Source organism: Peromyscus maniculatus, chromosome 2 (assembly GCF_049852395.1).
Source record: "Peromyscus maniculatus bairdii isolate BWxNUB_F1_BW_parent chromosome 2, HU_Pman_BW_mat_3.1, whole genome shotgun sequence".
Classification (NCBI taxonomy): Eukaryota; Metazoa; Chordata; class Mammalia; order Rodentia; family Cricetidae; genus Peromyscus; species Peromyscus maniculatus.
The window spans coordinates 25,994,590-26,008,460 of NC_134853.1; the positions used below are offsets into that span (position 1 = coordinate 25,994,590).

A 13,871-nucleotide genomic window follows, 5' to 3' on the forward strand; every position below is an offset into this window, starting at 1 on the left:
CTCATTTCTATTAATCTATGTGCTGCCTTGAGGTTCATTTACCTCATCTATGTACTTTCCATCCTGCTTTCCTGCTTCCTCCATGTCTGTCTGTCTGGCTCCCAGCTGGCTGGCTGCTGACTAGCTGGCTACTTTTATCCCTGCCTGCCAGGCTTGCTTGTCCCGCCTTGGCCTACATATTGGCCATTCAGTTTTTTATTAGACCAATCAAGTGCCTTAGGCAGGCAAGGAGAAACAGCAATACATCTTTACATATTTAAACAAATGCAGTGTAAACAAATGCAACATATATTTACATAGTTAAACAAATATCCACAACATTACACTATCCATTATTGACTGGTTTGATCTTGTACAAGTAACTTCAGTGTTTTAGTTAGGGTTTCTATTGTGAAGAGACACCATGGCCATAGCAACTCTTAGAAAAACATTTAATGGGAATGGCTTACAGTTCAGAGGTTTAGTCCATTAACATTGTGGTGGTACATGGGGGCATTTAGGAAGATATGGTGCTGCCTACGTCTTGATCAGAAGGCAATAGGAGTGAGCTGAGTATCATACTGAGTGTAGCTTGAGCAAAGGAAACCCCACAGCCCACCCCCACAGTGACACACTTCCTCCAACAAGGCCACATCTACTCCAACAAAGCCATACCTCCTACACTGCCACTCCCTGTGAGATTATGGGGGTTAATTATTCTGTGAGATCATGGGTGAACAGCCACGCCATATCCAGAAGACAGCATTTCCTAGCATCTCTCCTCATTTTCTGACTCTTCTCCTGCAATGTCCCCTGGGTCCTTTGTGGTTTGATATGATGTCTTATTTAGGGCTGAACACTCAAAAGTTACTTATTCCTAGCACCATCACTGACCAGGTGTCAGTCTGTGTTGACTGCTACCCAAAGAAAACCTCTGACCAAGGTTGGAGCAGTAGTTATCTATAGATAGAGACGTAAGTGTTTAGAAAGAAGTTTGACAGCATGTCTGTTTAACAAAGGTTACAGCAGGGCCTTTGATTTTGTGCCTATGACCTCTTTGTCTGTGGGCTTTTAATCAGGTTTATGGCACCAGGCATGGATTCCCTTCTGTGGAACAGGCCTCAAATCTAGTCAGAAAATGGTTGCTTCTATAAGTCACACCTCTATTGTAACACTGGGCATCTTGCCTACAGATACTGTCTTTTAAATGATACTTCCCTTTGTGTTTCAACATAATACAACATGTGTATATAACAAATACAACAATATATATAAAACATATAACAAGTAAGCAAACTAGCAGTATATGAAGTGAAATTCCATGTTTAGTGATAATTGGGCACAAACCCATGCTGTTTCTCTGGTAAGACTGATTTAGAAACTGAGGCTTAAGCAATGGTTTACCACATATTCCACAGCCTCCTCTCAAAATTGGAAGCTCTGGATTAACTGCTCAATGAATATTTGCCAAAAGGAGTAAAACTGGGCTCTGTTCTGAGTGCAGTTACACCATCACATTTTCAGACTGTTTGTGTACTGCACCATTTTGCTCTCAGTGCGTGCCCCTAGCATAGGAGTGGCTGAACTGCCTGCACCCAGTACTCTCCAGCCTAGGACTCATTCTCAGCTGGACAGGGTAGAATTGTTGCAGAGAGTGCTTCTCAGCTGATGGACATTGAAGGGTACATTCTCTAGCTTCTTCTACTACCCAGGTGGAAAAAAACATGAGGATTAGTCTGTGACTTTCTCCTAGAGTTCCACACCAGAGTTAAGACTCAAATGTTTAGAATGGTGACCTGATTGTTTAGAATGGTGACCTGATTATTGACTATAGATGGCAGAATTATGGCTCCTAAGATGTCTACACACAAACCTCTAGAATCTGTAAAATTACACGAGAAAATAAACTTTGTGGATGTAATTGAGGTTATTGATTTTAAGATATTGAATGTGGCCAAGTTCTCTAGGTGTGCCTGATCTAATTAATTGCAACAAAATCTAGATGAGAAATTTATCAGAAGTCAGACATATGTGGTGCCAAAGGAGGAGCTGCTGCACTCTTGGTATCTCTGAGATGGAAAGACCAATGCTAAAGGACATGAGAGGGTTTCATGAGCTGTGGGTTGCTTTTATCTGGTAGCCAGCTTAAAAAAATGGAGCCTTAGTCTTTCACTCTAAGGCGTTATACTCTGTTAAAAGCCTGAATGGGCTTTTCCTCTGGGAAGAAAATCTCTCAGAGTTTCTAGGTAAATGTCAAGACTTTCCAACACCCTGGTTTTGGTCCTGTGAGACCATCAACAGGACCAGTTCATATACACTGTGTCTGGGGTCCTGACCTACAGAAATTGTGAGATAAAAGGTATTTGTTTTGGGGATTGGAGGAAGGACATGAGGAAAGGGCATGGGCAGCGGGTGTGATCTTGCAAGGTGCATGAAGCCTTGTTGATTCCTCCTCTGGGGGCCGAAACTGCCTCTCTGTTGACAGCATTTCGGAAGGCATCAGCTTTTTTCTGTGGACTCATTCATCAAAAGAAATATGCTTTTAGTATCTTTAAAAGTTTTATACTTCATCAGAGGGAAGTTAACCCCCCTACCCAAGATGGAAATGAATACATATGAGAGGGTGATTTAAGGTGGGACTGTTTGAGGTGTCCCACCAATTACTGAAGGAATAGATTATCTGAAACACTACTTTTAATCAAGAAGATCTCATCTTGACACAAAGCAACTGTGTTCAACTGGTACTTTCTGAAACGAAACAGAAAAGACAAAAACAGATTTCAAATAAGCAAAGATGTTTTATAAAATAATGGGGACCAGCTGTATTCTTATGTTAACTGTGATGTGAGGCGAGTTACAGATCTGTATGTGGTCCTAAAGACGAAGTTCTTGATGGGACTGAGTGTTGCTGGAGGGCTTCTCTCCAGGTTCCCCAAGCCCCGCAGTCCCACAATCCACTTATAAAATAATCACTCAGACGCTTATATCACTTATAAACTGTATGGCCGTGGCAGGCTTCTTGCTAACTGTTCTTTTATCTTAAATTAACCCATTTTTATAAATCTATACCTTGCCACATGGCTGGTGGCTTACCAGAGTCTTTACATGCTGCTTCTCCTGGAGGTGGCTGCAGTGTCTCTCCCCTCAGCCTTCCGCTTCCCCGAATTCTCCTCTCTCTTTGTCCCACCTACTTCCTGCCTGGTCACTGGCCATCAGTGTTTTATTTATATAGAACGATATCCACAGCAACTGAGGGTGAGAGCAATAGGACCTTTCATGCATTCAACTCACAGCAACAGAATTTGTCATCATTGGCCTGAGTAGCTCAACCGAGGAACTCAGGCAGCTTTTGTCTGCATCCAGAAGCGCAGTCATTTTTTAACTGCTGTTATTTTGAAAACTTCTTCAAAATCATCTAAAAAGCATTGACAGCTATTTTTGTAGATTAAGGAAAGGCAGATGCCTGCAAATAAGTCCCTTCCATCAGCCCAGAAGTCTGTGTTATCTGCACCTGCTTCTGCTGTGTTTCCAACTCCTTCTCCATGTTGAGGTCCTGAGACAGGACTCTCAGCTCAGCTCTGTAAAGGCAGCTTCAGTGCCCCGTCACTCATAAACTCTAGAGGCTCAGTGCATACTGTTTCATTTATACTTCAGATTGGCCTCATGTGGAAAGTGTTACCATCAAAGGAAATGTCTCTACTGTCAAAGACCTTGTGTGCTCCATTGTTCATCAGAAGTTTCCAGAGTGTGGATTCCTTGGCATGTATAATAAAATTCTTCTCTTTCTCTGACATGAACTCAGAAAACATTTTGCAGCTGATTACCTCAGGAGATGAAATCCATGAAGGAGATCTTGTAGAAGTTGTTCTGTCATCCTTGGCCACAGTAGAGGACCTCCAGATCTGCCCTCATATTCTCTAGGTACATTCTAATAAAGCACCTGCTTTTTGTGATTACTTTGGTGAAATGCTCTGGGAATTGGTATGTCAAAGATTGAAATGGGAAGGCTGTGGATTAAATTATCATAAATGATGTGCCTTCAAGATTCCAATAACTATAGTGAAGTAAGAAAGAGACATCTGTCAAATGTATCTCTTCTAGAACCTGACTTCTCAGTTCTGAGACCCCTGTAGCCTGAATGTGTGCTTCTTCTCGGTGAAGCGTCACATACTCATGAAGAACCAAATAAGAGAATTACATCCTGGCCATCCAATCTGGGTGGAAAAGATAGTGATGTGCAGGATCAAAGTTCCACACACATTTGCTGTCCATTCTTACAGCAGTGCAATAATATGTCAGGACTGGAACTGACTACAGAAAGGTCTCTTTTGCCAAGAAATGCAGTGGAAAGATTGTAAATTCAACTGCCATAAATACTGTGCATTAAAAGTACTAAGAGATGGCCTTGGCAAGGTTACTTTCAGTGGAGAGCCTTCCAGTCTGGGAACTGATACAGGTACATATTGGTGAAATTATTAAGGCAACTCCACGTAGTTAAAAGGGAGGTTTATTTTGTGGGGTAACTCACAAATGAAGGGATAGGTAACAGGGTCTGGGAAAAGTGTAGCGTAGTCCGGCGGTGTTCTCTAGAGAACTCTGTTCGGTCTGCCTCCAGTGTCCAGGGTCCAGGAACCAAGAGAGCTGGTACATCCGGATCTCGGGTCTTCAGGGTCCTCAGGGTCCTCTCTCGGCCCCGCCTTGTAGGCGTGACAGTTACTGAAGCCTCAATGGGGGTTGGAACTTCCAGATCAAAGCTGGAATGGCTACCCACTACAGGTACACCCATGGGTATTGACAAGTAATGATATAAACAATCATGGCAGCAGGGGCTTGGATGACTCAGAGGAGCCATCCCCACCAGAAGACAGAATGTTCTTTCTGGACCCAACTGATCTTGATGAGGAGTGAGATACGGAGACTGTGAAGACAATCAGGGCAAGAAAATTCCTCAATAGAAAAATCCAAATACCTCCCAGGCTCCAAGTCATCTGGCCAGAAGATCCCTTCTGCTCCATCTATCATCTCCCCTGTCCCTTTCCTACCCTCTCATGTGTGTCCATGGCCTTTCAGAAATCACCATGATAAACACTGTAGTTACAGTATTATAGTAGTAACATATTATATATGTTAACTGTGTATCAGTATAACAGGGCTAATTTATTTTCTTTTTAAGACATTGTCTTCTTACAATATTTTGAAAAATATTAGCTCAGTTATCTTTTAAAAATTTAATGAGGGTATAATATGTATGATTCTTTTTTAAAAAAATTGAAAATATTGATCATAAATTTTAAATATTTTTAGTCCACCCATAAGCAATAATATCCATTGATGAGGGTTGTACTGTCCATCAAGTACACAAAGAGCAGGACCAGCACAATGGTAGAGGAAGGGTGGCTGGTCCAGTGTACCAGCAGGGACAACCTGCTCAGTAACTACACCCATGTGAATGTGCTAGCAACACTTGATAATGATTGTCACTTGATGCACGTTTAAAACTGAGAATGAAATATATAGTATATAGTAGGACATTATATACCCTCAGAAATGTGTAAAAGTTATGCTAGAATGATTGTCAAGATTCAAAAGGATCATCAGAGTAATGACTCAAACATATTTATAGCTAAAGATAGAAAAAAGTAGAATTGCATTCGAATAGTCATCTTTAGTAAGGTAGGAAGCAGTTGCTTTTATGTGTATAAACAGTGTGAATGTACATGTTCTCTTTGGATTGGTGTAGCAAAGGGGAGGGATCATAAAGTTCTAGTAGAAGGGAAGAGGAAGACAGCATAGTGGAGTAGTTCAGAATACTGGCTTCAGAGTGAGGTTCTGGTACATGTGTCACTAAACTGTGAACACGGTACAGTTACTTCTTTTTCTTTATGCCTCAGTTTCTCTGTGTATGAAGGCTGCATAGTAGTACTTTCTCAGACATCCACATGAGCTAATATATATGAGAAGAACTTAGGGCAATGTGTGGTGTATAGTAAGCAGTCAGTAAATATCAGTAGCCATTGAAATTTGCTGGATATTTTCTCGTAAGCCTTTTAAGAATAATACGAAATTAGATTGCTGCAGTGTTCCGACCTCCTCGGAGAAGTTTCTGTGTGTGGAGGACCGCAGTTAACTTAGAAATTCACAACTGGTCAAAGTGTGGAGAGTAAGTCGCTGAGGAGTGTTCATCCACAAATGAGACAGCCAGTATCATACCTCCTCTCCTCCCTAAGGCTCAGGGACCATCTCGAAGAGGGGCAGAAAGAGCGCACGTGCGAGAGTTGGGGAGGAGCAGGATGAACAGAATCTTCTGGACACGATGAAACAGCCGTGATCATGAACTCTCTGCAGCTGTGGCTACCTGCACAAGATGGGACCAATCGCCATTCCAGTGGGGAGGGGTTCACAAACCCCTGTTCTAGCTGAGGGCTTCTGTGGGGTGTTGTTTTACCTTCCTTACAGTGGCTATGCTTTAAACTGCTAGAGGCCTGGCTGCTAAGGCCTTAGCCTGGGGGAGTTCTGTTCCCCCAGACAATGGCTCTGTTGCTGCCACTAAAGTCAGTTCTAACTAAATTTCTATCGTTTTAATAAAACTTGAGATGCAAAGGCTAGGGTGAAAACCTGTGAGCTTAGAGAGTTTGAGTAGCAACTGTTTAACTTTCTCTCTTTGCTGGCAACTGGAAGCCGCTCCCTTCCACACCACCCCAACTAAAAAAACCCATGCCAGTCTCCTCCCCGGCCCTTCCTGTTAACCAGTGGGTAAGCCTGCCTCTATGAGTCCAGGTTAACTTTATTTAATTAATGCAAATGCAACACATCTTTACGCAGTTAGTAATGCAGTGTGAACAAATGCAATACATCTTTGCCTGGTTAAACAAATATTACACAGCAGGGAAGGGCAACTTGATCTTCTTTAAGGTTATGGTCAACCATGCACTGATGGCCACATCTCCAGGAAGTGATGGGCAGCAGCAACTGGACTCGGGGTTATTTTTTAAAGAGAGACTCAAAATTAGGGGGCGAGATCCTGGCAGTTAGGGGGAGAAATGGAGGTAAAAATGATCAAAATGCATTGTATGAATCCATAAAATGTCCACAGAATAAAAATATTTAAAAACAGCAAAGTGTTTTTATGCTATTAAATTAAAGCCATCAGGGTTTGAGTTGTTTGCCATGACAGCAACAGGGAACAAGCATGATCAAACACATTTTATCAGTCTTCCTTCTGTGAGTTATTTCTTCACTTGCTACTGATATTTCCTGGGATCCCTTCTTCAACAAACCCTTTACATCATCTGTACTTGGATCCTATTTAGAACCTATAACCTTGGGGTTTATTATTCCATTCTCTAGGACTAGTCCTCATGAATCTGTTGCAGTATTTGAGTTGAGGACACCCTCACTTTTGGGAGTTTATGGCCAATGGCCAGGCTTTATTGAGTCACATGGGACTGCCCATTATATCCAACTCATGATTATTCCATAGACAAGCCTTGTGCTGATATCCCATGGTAATGGCCGAGGCTTTTTAGAATTGTACCACAGCTTGAAGCATTTCCTACAACTCACCCTTCCTTTCATGTTCTTCACACACTCTCCAGTGTCAGCTGTACTGAGCTATAAATAGTATCTCTTTGTCTACTCCTAATTCCCTTTGTCTTTCATGGGTACTACCCCAATAAATTACTCACATTTTCAATTTCGTCCTCAAATAGGCTTTCCTGAGAAGTAAAATCAAACCCAATAACACATATTAAATCTCATTGAAGAGTGTGGGGTTTACATAGACTAACTTATCACATTCAAAGAAAAATCAGATATGAAAGAGAAGAAATAAGGTGGCTACATATTGGTTAAGGCACAATATCACCCAATAAAAACTAATACAAAACAAAACTAATGCAAAACCAACTAACCAACCAACCAACAAACATAGCTTCCCAAATCAAATAGAAAACAGACCAGAATCCAATAGGTATTCCAAAGTGGAGCAATTCTGGTGAACAGTCTCACAATGCCACAGAATAACAGAAAGGTGCTGTGGTTAGGGGTGTCCAGGTGAGGATGAAAGAATGAAATCAAATCCCTCTGCCATTCTTGTCTGTCTCTTTGGAGGCCTGAGTTTCTACACTGGTTATGTGAGGTGGAGACACTAGTTACTAATGGAGCAACTGTGTTTGGAAATGTTCCATGAACAGTATGAACAACGCATTGAATGGAGAGGACAATACAGCTTAGTTGATTTTATTGGCTGTTTCCTCTTCCAGTACTTACTTTTCTGTGTGACCATGGGTCAATTCCTTAACTTCTCCAACTCCCAGTTTCCTTGTCTCTAAAACAAAAATAATGGTCTGTACCTCATCAACATCCAGGAAACAGTGAAGGATTGTATTCCACACTGTTCACACAGAGCTAAAACATAACTGGCCACGAACATTTTCTTAAGAGAGCTAGCCTCAAAGCCTTATTTCCATCAGGGAGAGGAAACAATGAAGTACCACAATCAAAGGCCAAGTCTCAGCCCAAAGTGGATACTGCAAAAGCCAAATCACAAGCCAATCAGAATTAATCAAGGTCTAAGAGTTTGGATTTCAAAGGCACTCTGCTGTTTTGAGAGCTGTTAAATTGTGTACTTCAATACTGGTGATAAAATTTATGTTAAAGCAAAGCAAGAAACTGCTCTAATTAAAAACAGAGACTTCAATCTAAGTTGTAACTGAAAAATGATTTAAAGAAATTACTTATAGGTGTGTCCACTTATACATGTATTGAAAATGAGATGCAGAATTTTAACAAGCTGAGAATTAAAATAATGCTGTTAATGGTCTGTGTTGTACTATGTTATAGAAAGAAATGCAAATACAGACCACAGTTATTGTGCCAGGCACGATTCTTGTGTCCAGTGGATTTATATTCAAACCATTCTCTGAAAATGAACAAAAATGAAATATTTGTTGAAGGTATTACTATTTATGAAACTCACTTTCACAATACAGATCACGTTTGGAAATGTCAAACTCTGCATTCAAGTTATTTAATTTTTAAAATCAGTTGCCACTGAAAAGTTTAAAGTCAAAGAAAATGGCATGTAAGCACCTGCTGTGTTATCTCCCCTCAAGTTCAGAATCTGTACCACTGACCTCTATATCCAGGGTAGGACACAGGACTGCTGGAGCTTCATAGCATATAAGCGAGGTTTAAAGTGCCTTCTTAGGGCTCAAAGATTTGATCATTTTTAGTGTTATTGAGACAAACTCACAGGAATTCATACCAAACATGCAAATAAGCATCTTTAGCCCAAAGTTACCTCCTAGATATTAGTTCCTTATGGAGCAATATCATTTAAAGATGTCCCTTAAGCTATAACTCTTCAGAGAAATGAGGCAACCAGTAAGAGCTACTTATACAAACTAGAGGAGGCTAAAGTACTATTGCAAATTCACTTAAGATGTAATGGCTCAAATTCAGCTAAAGTTCATTCTCTACCCCTTAATAACAGAATAAGTAATGCCCCAAGTTAGCAAGGAAATTCTGCTTTTTCAAATAATTTGGTGCTGGAGGTAAATGTAAGAATGCCATCTTCAGCTTATTATGCTCTGGGTTTCACCATCCTTGCCAGTTGGAATGGAATGAGAATAATATGAAGGCATCTCCCTGAGAGGTTTCTCATGGGCCAGAGACAATTGTTGTCTACTCACATTAGATTTAAGTTAGTTATTTGGCCTTATTGAATTGTAGCAGGGATTGGGTAAGATAAGGATACTGGGGGATAGAGTATAGTTCACAAACAACCCATGCTATTGCCAAAACTTCAGGTTGCTCTTTACAAACTGATCACAAGGCCCCATTGCTGAAGACAACACCTGTATTAAACATGGAGATGTTGAGCTGGTGCCTACTTAGAGTCTTTACCTCTATTTCCAGTGTCTTTGGTACAGAAAAGTACTTTGTACTCTATTAAAAGATTAACATAAGAACCAAGCTAGCCACAAACCCTTTATCTACAGTGGTGTATGGCCTGCAAGATACGTTAGGGTAATGGTGGTGCAAAGCTTGCAGGAGTAACCAACCAATGACTGATTTGACTTAAGTCCCACTCCACGAGTTATAACTCATGTCTGATACTGTTTGGGTGGCCAAGAACCTGTGACTAGATAGATCAAGGACCTAGGGGAAAAGCAAATAATACTGGTATAAAGAAAAGACAAAAATGATAGAATGACTGCTAATGACATTCTGTTATACTCACAGTGCCTTGTTTAGCCATGATCAGAGAAACTTACTCCTGCAGCAAATGGAAAGAAATATAGAGACCAATAGCCAGATATTATGCAGACAGTGAGAGACCTTGGGACAGCCCTAAATGGATATCTCCATCCAATCCCTCCCCTTTGGGCTTAGGCAACCCTATGGAAGAGGAGGCAGAAAAAGTGTAAAAACCAGAGGTGTTGGAGGACACAAAGAAAACAAATCAACATGAACCAAACTCATCTGAACTCACACAGACTGAGGCAGCATGCACAGGGCCTGCACAGGTCTGCATGAGGTCCTCTGCATTTATGTTATGACTTCAAGTTTAGTGTTTTTATGGGACTCCTGAGTGTGCCAATGAGTGGGTCTCTGATTTGATCTTTTCCTTGGTCTCTTTTCCTTCTGTTGGTTTGTTTGTCTTGTTCAATTCCAAAGTGATAGATTTTGTTTGATCCCATTATGTTTTATTTTGTTATATTTTTAAAAATAAATGAATGAATGAAAACCTAGCTACTAGGGTAAAAGTTAACAACTGGGGGCTGGAGATATGGCTCAGAGGTTAAGAGCACTGGCTGCTCTTCCAGGTCCTGAGTTCAATTCCCAGCAACCACATGGTGGCTCATAAACATCTGTAATGAGATCTGGTGCCCTCTTCTAGCCTACGGACATACATGCAGTCAGAACACTGTATACATAATAAATAAATAAATCTTAAAAAAAAAAGTTAACAACTGTTGGGAGAGAGAAAATCAGTTTTCTGTAATAGAATGTCACTGGGTATATCAACCACTCCAGAACAGGCCTCATGTTCAGGAGTGGTTGACCAACATGCAATGGATGCCACAATTTTTTGTGTGCCTTTATTTGGTTATATCATTTGTTTTGTTTTGTTTTTATTTTTGTTTGTTTGTTTTGTTTTTCCCCCATGGTTTTATTTTGTATTTTTGGTTTTGGGTTTTTTTTGCATTAGTTTTTTGAGAATGAAATTAAAGTTGAATAGGTAGGGAGCAGGAGAGGATCTGGAAGGACTTAAGGGAGGAGAAGAATATGATCAAAATATATTTAAATTTAAAAAGTTCTCAAAGAATGAATTGAAAATTCCTCACAAAAAGCAACTTAGGGCCTAAAAGGTTTATTTGGCTTGCAATTCCAGGTCACAGATCGTCACTCTGGGAACAATCTTGAATAAGACAAGCAAACCTTTCTCTTCTAAGTTGTTTCTTCTTGTTTTTGTTTTTGTTTCTTTTATCTTCTTTTTGGTCAGGATATTTTATCAGAGAAACATAAATAAACTGAGAGGCAGAAATTGCTAAGGAAGTGGAGCTGCTACTCTGATAAGCCAGCTATGTGTCTTTTTGAGGCTTTGGAGCTGTCTTCTTTTTTTATGCATCTTTTTTTTTAAAATTTTATTTTACAATATCATTCAGTTCTACATAACAGCCACAGATTCCCTTGTTCTTTCCCTTCCTGCCCCCCTGCCCACCCCCTATTCCCACCTCCTCCAGGGCAAAGCCTCTCCCGAGGACTGGGATCGACTTGATAGACTCAGTCCAGGCAGGTCCAGTCCCCTCCTCCCAGACTGAGCCAAGCGTCCCTGCATAAGTTCCAGGTTTCAAACAGCCAACTCATGCAATGAGCACAGGACCTGGTACCACTGCCTAGGTGCCTCCCAAACAGATCAAGCCACTCGACTGTCTCACCTATTCAGAGGGCCTGGTCCAGTTGGGGGCCCCTCAGCCTTTGGTTCATAGTTCATGTGTTTCCATTCGTTTGGCTATTTGTCCCTGTGCTTTATCCAACCTTGGTTTCAACAATTCTCTCTCATATAAACCCTCCTCTTTCTTGCTAATTAGACTCCCGGCGCTCCACCTGGGGCCTAGCCGTGGATGTCTGCATCCAGATTCCTCAGTCCTTGGATGGGGTTTCTGGGACAACTATTAGGGTGTTTGGCCATCCCATCACAGCAACATAGCAGGATACAAGATCAACTCAAAAAAAAAAAATCAGTAGCCCTCCTATATACAATGGACAAAGAAGCTGAGAAGGAAATCAGAGATACATCACCCTTTACAATAGCCACAAATGACATAAAATACCTTGGGGTAACACTAACCAAGCAAGTGAAGGACCTATATGATAAGAACTTTAAGTCCCTGAAAAAAGAAATTAAAGAAGATGTCAGAAAATGGAAAGATCTCCCATGCTCATGGATAGGCAGGACCAACATAGTAAAAATGGCAATTTTACCAAAAGCAATCTACAGATTCAATGCAATCCCCATCAAAATACCAACACAATTCTTCACAGACCTGGAAAGAATAATACTCAACTTCATATGGAAAAACAAAAAACCCAGGATAGCTAAAACAATCCTGTACAATAAAACAACCTCTGGAGTTGTCTTCTGGAAGAGCATGCAGGTACACACTGGATAGAAAAAGCCATTGAATTTTGGTATTAGATCTTTACCTTATAGTGGGAGCTTGGAAGACTCTAATGCTGGGAGAATTGTGGGCAGTGGAGGCCTGGATCATTAGGTTTCAGAGGAGAAGAAAGACTGTAAGAGGAACTGGGATAGGAATCATTCTCATGACATTTTGGCCAAGAATATGGCATTGTTCTGCCCTTGTCCTAAGAACTTGGGTGAAATGTACTTGCAAGAAAATAGACTTTGTTTAGTAGAGGACATTTCAGCATGGCAGAGTCAGGCTGGTGCTGAAACAGCAAGTCTAACTGATAGAGAAATCAGGACAACTATAAAGAAGGCTGCCTTGTACTGGGCAATAAGAAAGTGTATTTTCAGGGTCAACAATCACTGATGTAACTGTGATACATTTTAAGCAAGCAGCAGAACTAGACAATGTCAGAAAGCTATCTACATTTTACTGGCTTGAAGGGCAATGATGCAAGACTGAGGGCTCATAGAGATCAGCTTAGGCCAGGTACTGTGTGCTGGTGTCATTCAGGGTTCCTGCAAAGTGGCTCTGAAGTGTGATTTCATGGAGCTGTGAAGGCAAAGCCTCAGTTGCAATGAGAACCCAAAACTTTTGGAGATTCCAAGATCGTGTGACAGTCTCCAGGAAAAGCTGCAGTTTTTGAGTGGAGTGGACGTAAGCCTATGAGTGAAGCTGTGTGCTGTAGGTGGCAGAGTTGGAGCACTGGACTATCCAAATCCTTTGGAGTCCAGCAAATTGCTTCAGCAGCCCTAGCTATAGGGTGCAGAACTACAGGAGTTGGCTTTTCCATTCTGGATTTTGGTTTTCTGGTTTGTTAATTCCTTACTATACTCTGATTCTTCCATTTTCAAATGAGAGTGTTAGCCTTGTGCCATTATATCTTGCAAATATTTCTTCTTTGTTATAGGAGCTCACAGTAAAGAGATTTAAGATCTTTAAACTGTTAGAAGTTTTAAAGACTATGAGTACATTTAAAGTTGAATTGTATTTTATATTATGAGATTAAACATGGGTCTTTGGGGAAAAGGATAGGTTAGGGCTTACAGTAATGTGTATGTCAAGTTGACAAGGCATGAAGTTGTGATGGTTAATTTTAATTGACAGCTTGATATAGCCCAGAATCACTTGGAAGAGGAGTCTAAGTGAAGAACAGTTTAGATGAGGCTGGCCTGAGGGCAAGTCTATGGAGGA

At 40.9% G+C, this 13,871-nt stretch overlaps 1 pseudogene; it reads left to right on the forward strand.

The window, feature by feature from the left end:
• Positions 1–3,333: 3,333 nt before the first annotated feature.
• On the forward strand, positions 3,334–5,475 carry LOC102927943 (serine/threonine-protein kinase D3-like; annotated as a pseudogene).
• Positions 5,476–13,871: the final 8,396 nt, after the last annotated feature.